We start from the raw sequence: 17,363 nt of genomic DNA, 5'->3' as shown, positions 1-17,363 counted from the left end.
CCCCAGGTGTAGTGATTTAATGTGGGATAGGGGAGCATGGTCCTGCTAAAGCTGGAGAAAAATACATTGCCTGATGTATTGCAGGAGACAGCCGGCTGCTAAGCTCTTGCAGGTGGGGCAGATTTTAGTACTAGACCCTTATGCTGCCTGCATAGTACGCCATACTTTTCACTTAGCAATGGTGTTGTGCTAGCAGAGTGGGGCGGGCAAGGCTTGTGCAGGTTGGGGGACACAGAAAGTTATTGATAAGCAATGCCTGCCTTTCCACTAACCTGGACAGTGTTGTTTGCAGATGGACATCTGTTTTTCTACCCAGTCTGACAGCTGCTGTCTTTTATTAACTCTTTTTACCTCTTTTTGGCCACCCCCTAGTCTCCTTTCTTTTGTCCTCTGTGCCCTGAATGATCTCTCATTCCAGGCCTATTACTTCTCTGTATACTGACTTCTTGTGCTTGTTCCCTCAGGCCCCCTTCCTTTCTATTAGTAGAGCCACATTTCTAAACTTTAATAAGTAGTGCTAGCTCCTTTGTTACTTTAAAGTGGTTGTAAACTCAGTTACACCACTTGTACCTACAGGCAAGCCTGTAATAAGGCTTACCTGTAGGTACTGTGAATATCTCCTACACTTGCATAGTTTAGGAGATATTCAGAGTGCCTGCAGCCGATGACATTATCGGTGCTTGCGCTCTGAAGGTCCGACTTACAGTGCCGGACCTTCAGAGCCCATAGTTGGAGGCCGCGAACCTGGAAGGAAGACTGGGGGAAGATGTCAGCCTGCGCTGGAGGGCTTCGTTCTAATGGAAGTTTCTCATAATGTGCTAGTAGGCAACGCCTGCTAGCACATTATGACATTACCTAGCAGGATTTTTTTTTCTTTTTACCACTAGCGGTTTACAACTGCTTTAATATAAATCCACTTTATTTTATATAGTGCCTTCTCAAAGTACTTTACAAAGGAAACAAAGACAAAGGAAACACAAAAAAGAAACAGTTAGGTGAAGGCTTGTCTAAAGAAAATGTTTTTAGTTTTGATTTAAAAGAGTTTAAAATGAGTGACTCTCTGATATTCTTAGAAGAGAATTCAAGAGTTTCAGGGCATAACAGGAGAAGGTCTTGTCTACCATAGAAAGTTGATGGTTTTGCGGGACACACAGGTGACCAAAATTAGAGGAGAAAAAGTTACAAGGGGGGGGAAAGATGATAAAAATACAGACAGATAAAGGGATGCCTAGCCATGCAGAGTCTTATAGGTGAATGAATGAATGAATGAATGAATGAATGAATGATTTGTAAAGCACTGCAAATGCGAACTGAATCGCCTCAAGGCGCTAATGCGTTTTGTGCTGTCGTCTTCTTAGAAGAGGAAGGTCTTGAGTTCTTTACTGAAGGCCAGATGGTTTCCTTCCATGCGGGTGTGAGTCGGAAGAGTGTTCCATTGCTGAGGTCCCTGGACTGCGAATCTTCGTTCTCCCCTTGCTTTGTAGTGGTATTTGGGAATGAGGAGGAGGTGTAGTGTTTTATTTTTTCTCGGAGGTATTGAGGGGCGTTACCTTGTATGCATTTGTGGGTGAGGCAGAGGGTCTTAAATGTGATCCGATTCTTTACGGTTAGCCAATGTAGGCTCCTCAGGGATGGGGAGATGGACTCCCAGGGTTTTTTCCTATTAGCAGTCTTGCCGCTGAGTTTTGGATGGCCTGTAGGCACGCAAGCTGATATTGGGGTAATCCTATGTAGAGCGAGTTTGTGTAGTCGAGTCGGGAATTGATGATTGTTCCAACTACTGCTGCTTTGTCCTCTTCTGGGATGAAGGGGATGAGTCTGCATAGCAGGTAGAGGAGATGGTGAGATCCGCTAACTACTGATCCTATTTGTGCATCCATTGTCATTTCTGAGTCAAAGATAACTCTGAGACTCTTGGCTTTGGTGCTCGGAGAGATGGTCTGTCCAAAGATGGTGGGCGGTGTCCATGGAGTCTTGGTTTTGGGATTTTGGTTAGCGTGTAGGAGAAGAAGTTCTGTTTTTGACCCGTTGAGTTTGAGGGAACTAATGGTCATCCAGTCATCTATCAAAGTGAGGCATTTCTCTAATTGCTGATGGTGGTCTTTTTGTCCGGTGATGTGGAAGTAGATTTGGGTGTCATCAGCGTATGAGTGGAAGCAGAGGTCTGATTTTTTGATGATTTTAAGGAGTGGGCGGATGTAGATGTTGAATAGCACTGGCGACAAGGGCGAACCCTGAGGGACTCCACAGGAGATTGTTCAGGTTTCAGAGGTGAATGCTCCTAGTTTCACTGTCTGAGAGCAATTCTCTAAGAAGGATGCAAACCATTTTAGACTAGAATCTGTGGCTCCTGCTACTTCTGTGAGGCGGACAAGTAGAGTATTGTGGTCCACTGTATCAAAGTCTGTACTGAGGTCTAACAGTACCAGGAGGTATGATTCTCCGTCATCTGCTGCTTCAAGGGCATCATCCCATATTTTTAGAAGTGCAGTTTCTGTGCCATGGCCTGGGCGGAAGCCTGATTGTAGAGTGTCCAGAAGTTGATGCGTGTCCAGGTGGCATTGTAGCCAGGATGTCGGAGCATTCTTTAAGGAGTTTCGTGGGAATGATGTCGTTTGGTGATGTGCTGTCTCGAAGGCTTCTCATAATGTCTTTAGTCATGTCAGTGGTGATTGGGGTCAGGAAGAAGTCCGACGGTTGTGTGATGTTCGTGTTGATATCCTCTTTTTGCTTTTGTTGGGTAAGGTTGGTTGTTTTTTTCTGTTGAATTGATTTCCGAATGTTGTTGATTTTGTCAATGAAGAAATTTGATAACTCATTGCAGAATTCTTGAGTATCGTTTGCTGGGGGCTCTAAGCAGGTTGGGTTCATTGACTGGGCGACTATTTTGAAAAGTTCCCACAGCCGGTTTAAGGCAGTTGAGATGGTGTTCGAGAAATGTTCTTTTTTGGCTTTGAAGATTGCTTTGTGGTATCTCACAGTGAGTACTTTGTAGTTTGTATGGTTTTCCTTGGTAGGATTTCTTCTCCACGCTCTTTCAGCTCTTCTACGTTCTTGCTTGAGTAGGGTGAGAGTGCCATTAAACCATTTCGAGTTTTTTTTGCGGATGAGTGTTCTGCGTTTTGGTGCTACTGAGTCTGCTGTTTGTAGTAATGCCTTATTTAGGGGGTTGAGTGTTTGTTCCATAGAGAGGTTTAAGTTTAGCGATTGTATTTTGTTTGATAATGTGGTTTTGAAGAGTTCAGAGTGCAGTTTCTTCTGAGATCTGTTCCAGTGTGTTGTTGTTGCATGTTTCTGTTTTTGGAGGGTGGTGTTAGTGGTGATTTTAAATTTGATGGCGTGGTGGTCCGTCCATGGTAGTGGTGTGTTGTTGAATATGTTGATGTCCTTATTCTGTTTGAAGATGAGGTCTAGAGTGTGTCCTGAGCCGTGCGTGGGAGTATTTATCAGCTGTTGAAGACCTAGTTCTTCCAGTTGGTTGATGAAGGAGGTCGCAAAAGGGTCTTGGGTAGAGTTTGCACAGAGGTTGAAGTCCCCAAGTACCAGAAGATTTTTGGTTTTCAAGGTGTGCATTGAAATGAATTCAGTGAGTGGTGTAAGGAGATTGGTCTTTGGTCCTGGTGGCCTGTAATTTGGTAAGCATGTGTAATTTGAAGTCAGCGCAAAACCTGGTAGCCTGTGCAAGGTCTCAAGAATAGGAAAATATGATCACTGGAACTAAATACTCACCAGCTGTTTATATAAATCCTTTGCTACAGACAACACTTTTTCAGGCTTAATATCACTTTTAAAGCTTTGAAGGCCGTATTCTTTCAGCTCCTATTTTTAATAACACTAGCAAATGTTTATTTCCTGTTATCGTTTATTGTAATCTATGTAGATGTGTTTGCTCAAGAGCTTTGTTTTTGAGTCCAATTAACACCTTGACACATTGTCTAAGGCAGTCCTTCTCAACTGGAATGCCAGTGTACCAGTCTGGGTTTGTCAGGGGTTCCATCACTACAGCATTCCAAAAAAAAAAAAAAAACATGGGGAGGTTTTTTTTTTGTCAAAGTTTAATTTGACAGGCTGAAGTTATAAGCTGATTGGTTACCATGCACAGCTGCACCAGAATTTGCACCCTCCAATTTTAGTAAATCAATTTTTGTACCTTGTGTTTGCCGTGATGACCAATCACAGAGATCGCAAATGTAAACTGTAATACTGGTATATACTGCAACAATTACAAATTATCTTTTGATGTGCTATATGTGTTGCTTTTAGCTTTAATCCCTGCCACACCTGGGGGTGCAGTTTGGCATCTTCGCCTTGGACACAGGATGACTTTGGATGACTGGATGACTTAGCTCACCCTTTGCTCAATGACTTTAGTGCTACTGCTACAAACATTGAAGATACATTCCTCCAACTTTAAGAAAATAGTGTTTTTCAACCTAATGCAAGGTCCTGATAAGGATTTGATAAGTGTATTATATTGTAGCTTAATGATTATATGCCTAAGTTGAGTAATGGAAAGTTAGTGTTTTTATAAATTCCTGCAGAAATACGCACTTAAGCAAACAGTAGGCTTTTAAAAGGGTACTATGAAGTATTTCTTATTTTATAGGGAGTAGGATAATTTCTTGTATTTTGAGAGTGTTGTCTTTTGCACTGTTTCTTTTTCTACTTTTTCAAATAAAAAAAAAATGACAATATTAAAAAGTAGAGAGGAGAAAGAACAGAAAAGGAAAAATGAATTGATCCACTGTGCTAACAGCTACAGAGATCAGTGGGACTTGTTTTTGAATTCATTTACTGCTTGTTATAAATATATGAGTACTTTAATATTCATAACCTGGCACAGATTCAATTAAGGTAATAAACATTTTGCTGCGGAGCAAGTTTATTTTTTAATATCTGTTTATTAATATTTTTCACCATAACAAACACATCATGTAAACAAATATAGAAAAAAAGATTCCACAATACAATACCAGCATACATACAACAATAACATATTACTTTCTATACAGCAACAAAAAAAAAAAAAAAAAAAGGAAGCATCCACCCCTCCCTAATATATGTAAGTTCTCTCTCCCTCACCCCCAACCCTTCCCATCAAAAAGCCCCCTCATCAATCCTACCTACTGGAATCATCATACCTTAACTACTCTGTAACTGTAAATAGTCTGTTAACCCCTATACTTCCATCTAATCCCAAAATAAATGGTGTCAAGCATGGTAACATCAGCCATGGTTCCCACATTTCATTAAATTTATTTACTAAACCCCTATTCTTATATACCTGCCATTAGCAGTGCATCATTTACCTGTGTCCGTCATTCCTCATATGTTGGACCATTTTATTTCTATCAGTTTTCGTGCAATAAATAGCATCCTATGAATGGGTATCCTTATTACCGTGGTATATAGTTCTCTTTCTAATTGTCCTAGCAAACATATTCCTGGGTCTACCTTTATCTGGGTTTGATACGCCTGATTAATGGTTTCTACCACATTCTAAATCGGCAGATACTCTTGAACATCTCGGGCATTATGACGTATCCTGCCTCCCCCATTGGTATAGTTTAACTGGTGTCCTATACTCTCTATATATTATGTATAATACATACAGACTGTACATGTTCCAATATACACTGCCATGTTTTATCTGTCATTTTTCCAAGATCTTTTTCCCATCCTTTTCTAGCTAAAGAACTATTTGTTTCTTGTGACTGCTCAATCAGGCACCCATAGAGAGTGGAGATTAAACCCTTCTTAACCTGTATCTTTTATCTAGGACATCCATAAGTGGCATATTTTGTGTCTTAAAGCGGAGTTCCACACAATTTTATAAGTTCACCTTAATAACTTCCTATCATTACAGACATTGTCAAATTGAATTATTTTTTTTTTCCTAAGGGTTACCAGTCTAGCCTTCATTTCTGTGGCATTTCCTGTCTCAGCCACCCGTGGGTATCGCCGTCATATCCAGTGGCGCACTGTCTCCTGTGGCAGTGCACTGTCTCCTAGGAGCTATGAATCATTATTCCCAGGAGTCAGTGTGTCTGGCCACCGCTAATTCTCGCGATCTTCTGAATCCGGAAGTGACGTGATGACGCCAGTCAGGTCTTGGAGGCGTATCTTCATTGCCATCACAACGGGTGGGCACTTTCGACGACACCCCCCATTGTGATGGCAACATCAGAAGTTTACGGCGCAGAGCACAACACATAATGCCCACGTGTGGTAACGGGCGGTGCATGCTGGTAGCTCAGCATCACCATATCCCGGAACTGTCTGCTTGTGGGCTTCACATGCCCACAGGCAAGATGAAAACAGCCAGGAAGAAATAATATAACTTACTTATTTAGGTGAAACCGGACATCGGGGGATATATTTAAAAAAAGAAGTTTGTGTTACATTTAAATTATATGAGGGTACGAATTGTTAAAAAAAAAAATTATTTGACGTTGGAACTCCGCTTTATTTTTTTTTTGTCTTTAAACTGACTCTGTAACGCATGGCGCAATTGTAAATTTTGGAAAAATGTTTGAGGGGGCAACAGATATTTTTTCTGTACATCTTGAAATGTTTCTAATATATTGTCTGTATAAAGCTGTGCAGTATATTTTATCCCATTTTCTCTCCATACTCCAAACCCTTGTAATTTACCTATTTCCTCATAGTTTTTATTTCCCCATAAGGGGGAGTAAACTGAGATATAATTATATTGCATAATGCAACTCATTTCCTGCCAGACTTTATGTATGAGTCCAAGGGTCAAACCCTGTGACGCATCACCAAAATTACCTGATTCTACTTGAGCTATCAAGTGATATTGTGAGGATCTAGTCAAGATTATCGATTGAATAGGATCAGTCCAATCTACCTCTCCCCATCCTGCAACCTGTTGGATTTGTGCTGCTAGGAAATACATTTTAACATTTGAAATAGCTAGTACCCCCTTATTTTTGGGAAGTTGTAACGTGTTAAGTTTAATTCTAGAATTTTGTCCTTTCCATAACAATGTTCGAAACAGCCCCACAGCTACTTTATGTTTCACACAATTGTTTCAAACCACACTCGGGATCAAGCCACACTCAGGATCACATCGCAGGATCCAGGTAAAGTTACTAACCTTGTCTCCAGGATCCTGCGATGTCTCCCCACTGTGTGTGCGAGCCGTGTCTCCGCTCGATTCATCACAGTGCCAAGCTCCATTCCCTGCGAGCGCTGCGACACGCAGAAATGGAGCACAGTGCCAAATTCAAAAAGTTAAAAACACAATACACATACCCGGTTTGCTATTAGTGATGAGGAGACCTTGATTCTGGATGGAAGCCTCCATACGCTGACTTGAACCCGCTGGTGGAGAAAGGAGAAATAGCAGTAGTGTTACAATACTACTTTTCATATAATCCATGTCATGTCACTCACCCCAAGAGGGACCAAGAGGGACCAGGAAGGACCCGGACTCCTGGAGGAAAACCGACCAGCCGTACCAGGTTGCGGAGGAGGATACACCCCGGGATTGGTCCAGTAGGGATAGGAGCATATCCCATTTAAAGGGGTATGGCACTCTGGTGAGTGGGGAGTACGAAAAGTTACCCATATTTTTGGCACTGAAACTTGGAAAAAGACTGTCACTATTTATATGCATAATTTTTTGAGTTTTCACAAGTCACTTTGGTATTTTTTATTTTAATTATTATCATTTTTTGCCTCATTATTTTTTCTATATGGATTGTAATTTTTTGTGCTTCTTGCGCATCTATTGGACTTTTTATTCTAATAATTTAATATTTTAGTTGTATTTGACCCTAATTGGGTACTTATACCTTAGTATTAAGTACACACCACACCATTTAACATTTTTTGGATCACCATGTTTGTATTATCACTTGATTTCTGTACCTGTGTTGTTCACACAGACATTGGATTTTATTTACCTTATTGTTTGCACATTAATTGGGTATTCATATCATATTAGGGTTACACCAAATAATTAGGGATGAGCTTCAACTTCGAGTCGAACTCATGTCCGAACAGCGAACTATTTGGGGTGTTCGCGGCAAATTCGAAAGCCGCGGAACACCCTTTAAAAGTCTATGGGAGAAATCTAAAGTGCTAATTTTAAAGGCTTATGTGCATGGTATTGTCATAAAAAGTGTTTGAGGACCTGGGTCCTGTCCCAGGGGACATGGGTCAATGCAAAATTTTTTTTTAAAAACAGCCGTTTTTTCGGGAGCAGTGATTTTATTAATGCTTAAAGTGAAACAATAAAAGTGTAATATTCCTTTAAATTTCATACCTGGGGGGTGTCTATAGTATGCCTGTAAAGGGGTGCATGTTTCCCGTGTTTAGAACAGTCTGACAGCAAAATGACATTTCAAAGGAAATAAAGTCATTTAAAACTACTCGTGGCTATTAATAAATTGCCGGTCCGACAATACACATAAAAGTTCATTGATAAAAACAGCATGGGAATTCCCCACAGGGGAAACCCGAACCAATTTTTTTAAAAATGGCGTGGGGGGTCCCCCTAAATTTCATACCAGGCCCTTCAGGTCTGGTATGGATATTAAGGGGAACCCCGGCTAAAATAAAAAAAAAAAAAAAAAATGATGTGGGGTCCCCCTCAAAATCTATACCAGACCCCTCAGGTCTGGTATGGATTTTAAGGGGAACCCCATGCCAAAATTTTAAAAAAATGGAGTGGGGTCCCCCAAAAATCCATACCAGACCCTTATCAGAGCACGCAACCTGGCAGGCCGCAGGAAAAGAGGGGGGATGAGAGAGCACCCCCCTCCTGAACCGTACCAGGCCACATGCCCTCAACATTGGGATGGTGCTTTGGGGTAGCCCCCCAAAGCACCTTGTCCCCATGTTGATGGGGACAAGGGCCTCATCCCCACAACCCTTGCCCGGTGGTTGTGGAGGTCTGCGGGCGGGGGGCTTATCGGAATCTGGAAGCCCCCTTTAACAAGGGGATCCCCAGATCCCCCCCTGTGTGAAATGGTAAGGGGGTATAAAAGTACTCCTACCATTTTAGCAAAAAAGTGTCAAAAATGTTAAAAATGACAAGAGACAGTTTCTGACAATTCTTTCATTTAAATGCTTCTTCTTTCTTCTATCTTCTATCGTCTTTCTTCTATCTTCTATCTTCCTTCAGTTTCTTCCTCCATCTTCTTCTTTTTCTGGTTCTTCTGGTTCTTCCTCCGGTGTTCTCGTCCGGCATCTTCCTCCGTGGCGTCTTCTTCCCTTCTTCTACTTGGGCCGCTCCGCATCCATGATGGGAGGCTCCCGCTGTGTGATGCTTCTCATCTTCTGACGGTTCTTAAATAACGGAGGGCAGGGCCACCCGGTGACCACGCCCCCCCTCTGATACATGGGGTCTTGACGGGGACTTCCCTGTGGCATTCTCCGTGACGTTACGGGAGCCTCCCATCATGGATGCGGAGCGGCCCGAGTAGAAGGGAAGAAGACGCCTCGGAGGAAGATGCCGGACGAGAACACCGGAGGAAGAACCAGAAGAAGAAGAAGATGGAGGAAGAAACCGAAGGAAGATAGAAGATAGAAGAAAGAAGATAGAAGATAGAAGAAAGAAAAAGCATTTAAATAAAGGAATTGTCAAAAACTGTCTCTTGTCTTTTTAACATTTTTGACACTTTTTTGGTGAAATGGTAGGAGTACTTTTGTACCCCCTTACCATTTCACACAGGGGGAGCGGGATCTGGGGGTTCCCTTGTTAAAGGGGGCTTCCAGATTCCGATAAACCTCCTGCCCGCAGACCCCCACAACCACCGGGCAAGGGTTGTGGGGATGAGGCCCTTGTCCCCATCAACATGGAGACAAGGTGCTTTGGGGGCTACCCCAAAGCACCCTCCCAATGTTGAGGGTATGTGGCCTGGTACGGTTCAGGAGGGGGGGCACTCTCTCATCCCCCCTCTTTTTTGAAGGGTCTGGTATAGATTTTGAGGGGGACCCCCACACCATTTTTTTTTTAATTTTGGCTGGGGTTTCCCTTAATATCCATACCAGACCTGAAGGGCCTGGTATGGAATTTAGGGGGACCCCCACGCCATTTTTTAAAAAATTTTGGTTCGGGGTTCCCCTGTGGGGAATTCCCATGCTGTTTTTATCAATGAACTTTTATGTGTATTGTCGCACCGGCAATTCATTAATAGCCACGAGTAGTTTTAAATTACTTTTTTTCCTTTGAAATGTCATTTTGCTGTCAGACTGTTCTAAACACAGGAAACATGCGCCCCTTTACAGGTATACTGTAGACACCCCCAGGTACGAAATTTAAAGGAATATTACACTTTCATTGTTTCACTTTAAGCATTATTAAAATCACTGCTCCCAAAAAAATGGCCATTTTTAAAACTTTTTTTGCATTGATCCCCAAACACTTTTTATGACAATAACTTGGCATAAAGAAGCAGTACAGCGCATAAAATAATAAACTAAAGTCCAACATAAACAAATTGCAGGCAATATTCCAGTGAATCCTCCAGTGACTCAGGTGACATAAGAAAAACGTAGGTGACTGTAGTGATAACGTGGACCTCCACCTTCGGTGACACCAGCTGCTCACCTCAATAGATGGACCCCTGAGTAAATCAGTCAGGTCAAAACAGCGGTTCCCTCACAGGGACAGTACCATAGGAAGACAGCAACAGCAGCAGCTTTCAAATGTCAGTGGGATCTCTGAAAGTCCTGGCAGGGATTCTGCCAGCACCAGCACATGTCATTCGCTAGCTAGCGAATGACATGTGCTGGTGCTGGCAGAATCCCTGCCAGGACTTTCAGAGATCCCACTGACATTTGAAAGCTGCTGCTGTTGCTGTCTTCCTATGGTACTGTCCCTGTGAGGGAACCGCTGTTTTGACCTAACTGATTTACTCAGGGGTCCATCTATTGAGGTGAGCAGCTGGTGTCACCGAAGGTGGAGGTCCACGTTATCACTACAGTCACCTACGTTTTTCTTATGTCACCTGAGTCACTGGAGGATTCACTGGAATATTGCCTGCAATTTGTTTATGTTGGACTTTAGTTTATTATTTTATGCGCTGTACTGCTTCTTTATGCCAATTTATGGGATTTGATAAATTTTACCCTCAGTATCACAGCTGCTGTCTAGTTAGGTTTGAGGTTCGCGCTGGTTGATTTTTGTCTATATATGACAATAACTTGCATATAAGCCTTTAAAATTAGCACTTTTGATTATTCATGTTCGTGTCTCATAGACTTTAACGGTGTTCGCGTGTTCGAACAAATTTTTTGCCTGTTCGCATGTTCTGGTGCGAACCGAACAAGGGGGTGTTCGGCTCATCCCTACAAATAATTAGTACACCTATTTGTGTTTCTTGCTGGATTTAACACATAGCCTACACATGGCTTGTTACATTTGGGATGTTTCTCCCTTGTATCCCTTTCCATTTACCACACGTGTGAGGCCCTTTCTATTTTTTATTTTTGTCACATAGAACAGCGCCAATTTCCCTTTCTTTATATATTTCTATATGTAGTTTTCATTTGTGAAGTTTGTTTTGGGGAGGCAGCAGTTCACCTTGCTCATTTTACAATACACATACAGTACACTGTAATCTTACAGATTACACTAGTGTATCAAATTATTTCACATCCCTTTTGTCCCTAGTGGTTTGTCCAGTGCCCTGCATGCAATTTTATATTACAAATACTGTTCTTTCTGCCTGGAAACTGGAGCTTGTCCATAGCAACCAAAAAGCGTCCCTTTACATCAAAAGTGGTTTTAGACCAGCTAGAAAACAGCGATAATAAATTAGAATCATTTTAACTTCTATATTTTCAGCCCTCATTTTTTGTATTTCGATGGAGTAATCTGGATAAAAGGAGATTTTTGAACCTTTCACATCTATGTTGCCCTTTGTTTGTGCCAGGGTCAGGATTTTGTCTCTGTCTCTAAAATGCAGCATTTTAACAATGAATGGGCGTTGGTACTTTCCAGGAGGAGAGGGTCTTGATGGTATCCTCTGAGCATGCTTAACAGAAAAAAAGGGGAAAAATGCTTTTTATCAAAAATCTCCAGAAGCCATTGTTCCATAAATTCTATAGCGTTTCTTCCTTCTATCTGTTCTGGGAGGCCCAGTATCCTAACATTATTTCTACGTAACCTGTTTTCTAAGGTATCTATGTAGTTAGCATGATGTTTTGACTGTAATCCCACTGCTTTTAGATCTCGCTACTTAAAAGCCAGGGTTTCTTCAGCATTACTAATTCTATCCTCCATAGCAGTTGGCTGTTCTCACACTTTTTCCATATCATGACATACAATAGTGACTTCCTCATGTAAATACTGAAACTGAGTTGATAAGGTGATCAGTGTAGTATTACATATCTGTGCTGCTTGGAATACATCTTTTAAAGTTGGTTAATAACAGATTTATTTCCGTTCCTCTTCTCTTCCTCGCTCCCTCTGTATAGACAGCAATTCCCTGCATCTCTTCAGATGTGGATGCCAGCATCCACTCCCCAAGATCTTGTTTATCCAATATCTACACAGGAGGCTGCTGTGTATGCAGTATTTCCAAGGCTTCCATAGTGTTATTTCCTGCAGAGCATTTCATCTTCTCCCCTGAACTTTTGTCTTTTATCTGTATCCGTTGGGGAGTTAACTCTTTGCTGTCATATGTGTTTTGAGTCAGCATTATTCCCTCCCCTCTATTCCTTCTTTGCATAGCTTTAGTAGTTATCCCTAGCCTCAAGATATTCAGCGTGTTCACTTAAAAGCTCAGGTGTTTCAAATATTGCAAATATTTCAAATATTTCAGTTATACAAAATATTTCAAATAGTTAAGATGATTCAAATACTTCAAATATTTCAGGTGTTTTAAATATTTCATATATTGCAGATATTTCAGATATTTCAAATATTTCAAGTGCACCAGATATTTCAAATACAGTATTTCAGGTACTTCAGGTATTTCAGATATTTCAGATAGTTCAAATATTTCAAGTATTTCAGATATTTCGGGTATTTCAAATATTTCAAGTGTTCCAGATATTTCAAATATTTCTGGTATTTCAGATATTTCAAATATTTCAGGTGTTTCAGATATTTCAAATATTTTCAAACATTTTGTGTATTTCAGTTATTCCAGATATTTCAAGTAATTTGGGTATCCCAGGTATTTCAAGTATTTCAACACAAGAAATACCCTGACACTGCACCTGCAATTAGATCAACACAGTTCCATAGCACAGTTCCTCACAGTTCCTTTCAAACAGAGCACAGACAGAAGCCAGGAACACTCCCCACACTGCTCCAGGCTGTACAGTTCACCAGTTTTCTATGCTCTGATCCCACCTGGACTGGGGAGAATTAAGCATTACTCCCGCTCTGGCAGGATCTGGAAGCTGGAATTGACGTGCTCTCCCCCCTCGATACCTGCAAAGTCCAGAAACGCTCTGGGGGTTGTCGCAAGATCACGGTAAACAGCAGACCGGGGATAGCAGAGGTCAAACGATGCCAGAGCCACCTCTATCTGTAGCAGGATCTGAAGCTGTAACAGTAACAGGGATAACAGGGTTAGCGGGATCAGCGGGGTCTGTCCAGATCTAATCAGCCGAAGCAGAGGAATAGGAATCATGGATTGTAGGGTACAGATCTCAGAGTACTAGAGTACTAGAGCAGGGAGAACAAGGGGACACGGGGCACAAAGCTCATAGCATGAAGCGCATAAGCCAAGAGCTGAGAATCCACCGGGAACCAGGGACCTGCACTGAAGCACACAAGCGGCTCCTCTCACATAAACGGCTTCTTTCCTTCTTTCCTATTCAGCCCTTTCTCTGCTCTGTTCCCCGCAACAAGCACGCTCTCACGCCACAATTACCAGCTCAGATAAGCCTGTCCACAGCTGATATCATGCTTTCAATCAGCAGGATCAGGAACAGAGCCAGCACACATCTGCTCACACTGGAGCCCGGCCCAACCCCAGAGCAAGTTTAAATGAGGAAGAAACTGCTGTTTGTTACAATCATTACAATTTTAGCCTAGTTTCCCAAGCATTTGTCCCTTATAAAATATGTTTATTTTACTTAATAAAATAGGTGTAACAAAGGTTTTTTTTTACATGTATTATGTTCTAACATATGTACATATAAAGTAACTCTATCCTTAGTAACAGCTGGGTTAAGTCATGCTAACATGCTCTCATGCATTTGTTTATTCTACACAAAGTTTACTTCTGGCATTCCTCATCTTTTCAAGCAAAGCTTACTTCCCTACTGTAAACTTTAAAGTGTGCAGACTATGGACATTAAAGTTTACCTATTCCTAAAAAGAAGTAAAAGAGTTTTTAAAAAAGCAGTCATTGACCTCTCCATCAGCATGTACTGTGAAGTAACTTATTCTCAAAATCTATAAAGATCATAGCAAATACAGAAGTTAGGTTTTAGTCTGCTACTCATAGCTTAGAGACACCTGCAGTGTGTTTATATTAGAAGTTTGTCAGACTCCCAAGATTATAGTGTAATAATAATAATAGCATATACGTGAAATTTATTGCCTCCATTGTGAACTTGAAGATACATTTCTTTAGCTACAAAGCTGACTGAGGTCTTTTTTTTTTAAACTGCTTTTGCTTGTTGCTCGGAATATCTAAATATTTTATTGCTTACGGTCTGGCTACAAATTCACGTTAAGCTAGGAGAGCCGTACCCATGTAAACCAAAACTCAGACCATGTATTCCTACAAAAAGGGGTATTTTAGAAATGTACAATTTGGGGTTAAATACAGATACTCATTTGATTCAAACTTGTTTAAACTAATTGACGAACAAGACCTAATACTGTGTGCTTCCATACTCTTTAGCAAAGTCCTGGAGCTGAACACCCCTTGCAAAAGGTAAAAACATATCTTACAGCAGAAACACTAAACACTTGGCTAAACAGGAGAAGCCATCCTCATTTAAAATAGTTCCAGACATTTCATTCATAAAAATCCTGGTAGTATCTTTCAAAATAAATAACCAGTTTACTTCACATCAAGTCAGTGCCATCCTATCACTGCCTCTTATCAGCACATCCACCCATACTCAGTTCCTTTTACTATGGAAGGGAGTTGGGTGTGACAAACTCAAATGTCATTCACCACCTTAGACCACTTTACTGTTAGTGCAAGAAGCTTTTCCTCTACCTAATTTCCCTGCATTGGTCACAAAAATATACTTGAATAAATACATGTGATGTGAATTAACAAGAATGAGATTTATTTAAACAATGCCCAGAGTTTAGACCCTCTCCTAATATAAGGAAATATGCCTATTTTTTCCTACCTACTTCTTTTACAACATATTTTTGGGAATGTCAAGTGTTTTATTAAAATCTAGCTCAAACAGATAATGGTAACTATTGAAACTTGTATGGTTTTGTTTCTATCAGCAATTTCTAATAATGTGAGTTGGTTGCACCACTGCTGGCACCATTGTTTTGATCACAAGGTTATAAGTAAGTTTACAGCTGTAAATTTTCTCTAATTGTTTAATACTGTTTTAATATTTTAAAACATTAATATCCTAATCAATATCACTCTTACCAATTATTTAAAGTAAAATAACGCTCTATTTTTCTTCTCTACTGCATTATAATAGGAAACAAAAGGTAACATTATGTAACATGGTCCATTGAGCTGGAAAACTGTCAGGACTGCATATAGTAAAAATCCACTTGAATGATTTAAAGTACATTTAGGCCTTTCTTTCTTTATCTGGAGGTTTTCAGTAATCCGATGTTAACAGTCATCATCTAATTCTCTGTCTGAGTATAAGATATATGTCATAAAAACTATTTGCTATACAAAAAATGCCTAATTGTATGTGTATTTATTCCAACAAGAACTTTTGCTGTTTAATGTACTTTCTACTTTGTCCATAAGTGGCCACATAAATGAATATTGATGACTACATTTATCTCTATAGCTGCTGAATGACAGTATTCAAACTATGAAATACACTACTTGTGCTCAGTGGAGTCATTAAGAGATTCAATAAAGGTAGCAAAAAGTGATGTAGAATTAATACATACAGGGAGAAAAAGAATAGAACGTGTGTGTAATATGAGGTATATAAGTCTATAATACTAAAATCCATTAACATAACCACAGTATACACACAAATCCTGTGCTCAAGTATATGAAATAAAAATAATAATAATAATGCTGCCAGCTGACACTAATTAAGTGACATCACAACACTTATCAATACCATAAATAAATAGAAAACTGTGCAGCACAACAAAAATAAGTCTGTTGTATTGAATATCAACACCAAAATATAAAAAAGTGAAATATATATATGTCTAAGACTTATGTCAAAAAGTCTACTGTATGACTTATGACATACTGTATGTCTTTAAAATAAAAATAATTACAGTAATAATATTGGAAAACATTTTCGACCAAATGGTCACCAAATCCAGGTCTAAAAAGCTTCAAGCTGTGAGTCAAAATGCAACTTTGCCTATGGCATCTGTACTACACGTTAAAGTGTAAAGTGGGTATTAAAGTGTAGGGATAAACATATGGCAGCTGCCATGGCTGGCTTGTCTTTACATATGACAGCTCCATGGCTGTCATTCTGAAATTCTGCTTACCTAAAGAGTTACTAAAACACAAATATGCATGCTTGCTCCATGTCAGGTAGTTTTGTGAATATTATCTCTTGAAGCCAGATGAAAATGACAGTCCCAGAGCTTGCACTATTAAAAGTAAAATGCAATGATTTGTTCATAGTTAGTTTATTTTATTAATTGTTCATAATTATTTTTTATAAAATATAAATATTTTACATAAACATGTTGTGTTCTCTTTTTCAGCCAGGAGGTGGAGTTTTAAAATCTTGTTCAGATATGTGTGACTGTTTATTTATAACCTGTTTAATAAAGCCTTTTGTTTACAGGCACCAAAGCTAAAGCAGTAATTTAACACATACTATAAGTGGGTGACTTATCAGCAGGGGCTCATCTTTTATCTTACAATGTAATAAAAAATTTTAGTATAACAAACACCAGACAAACTGGGCGTACCGGTAAACAATAAACATTATTTGTGTTAATAATGCTAGATTGACCTCAGAAGCTACATGCTTTTAGGCAAATTCAACAATCATTGTAAAAATGCTCACTTGGGCCTAAGTTTGAGAATGCAGTACAACTGGGTAAATGTAACAATGTTTGCCAAAACAAAGTGACAAAATATGCAATTTAGCTTTTGCCATTTTTTTAAATAAAAATATCTTTAATTTTAATGCTCAATGCCAATCATTTTTTTTGGATTTAGGAATAGTTGAAAATCTTGACTAAAACACCAAATGCCAAATATTACCATCTGCTTCAT

The sequence above is a fragment of the Aquarana catesbeiana genome, linkage group LG04 (assembly GCF_042186555.1).
Source record: "Aquarana catesbeiana isolate 2022-GZ linkage group LG04, ASM4218655v1, whole genome shotgun sequence".
Lineage (NCBI taxonomy): Eukaryota > Metazoa > Chordata > Amphibia > Anura > Ranidae > Aquarana > Aquarana catesbeiana.
This window is presented reverse-complemented; position numbering follows the sequence as displayed.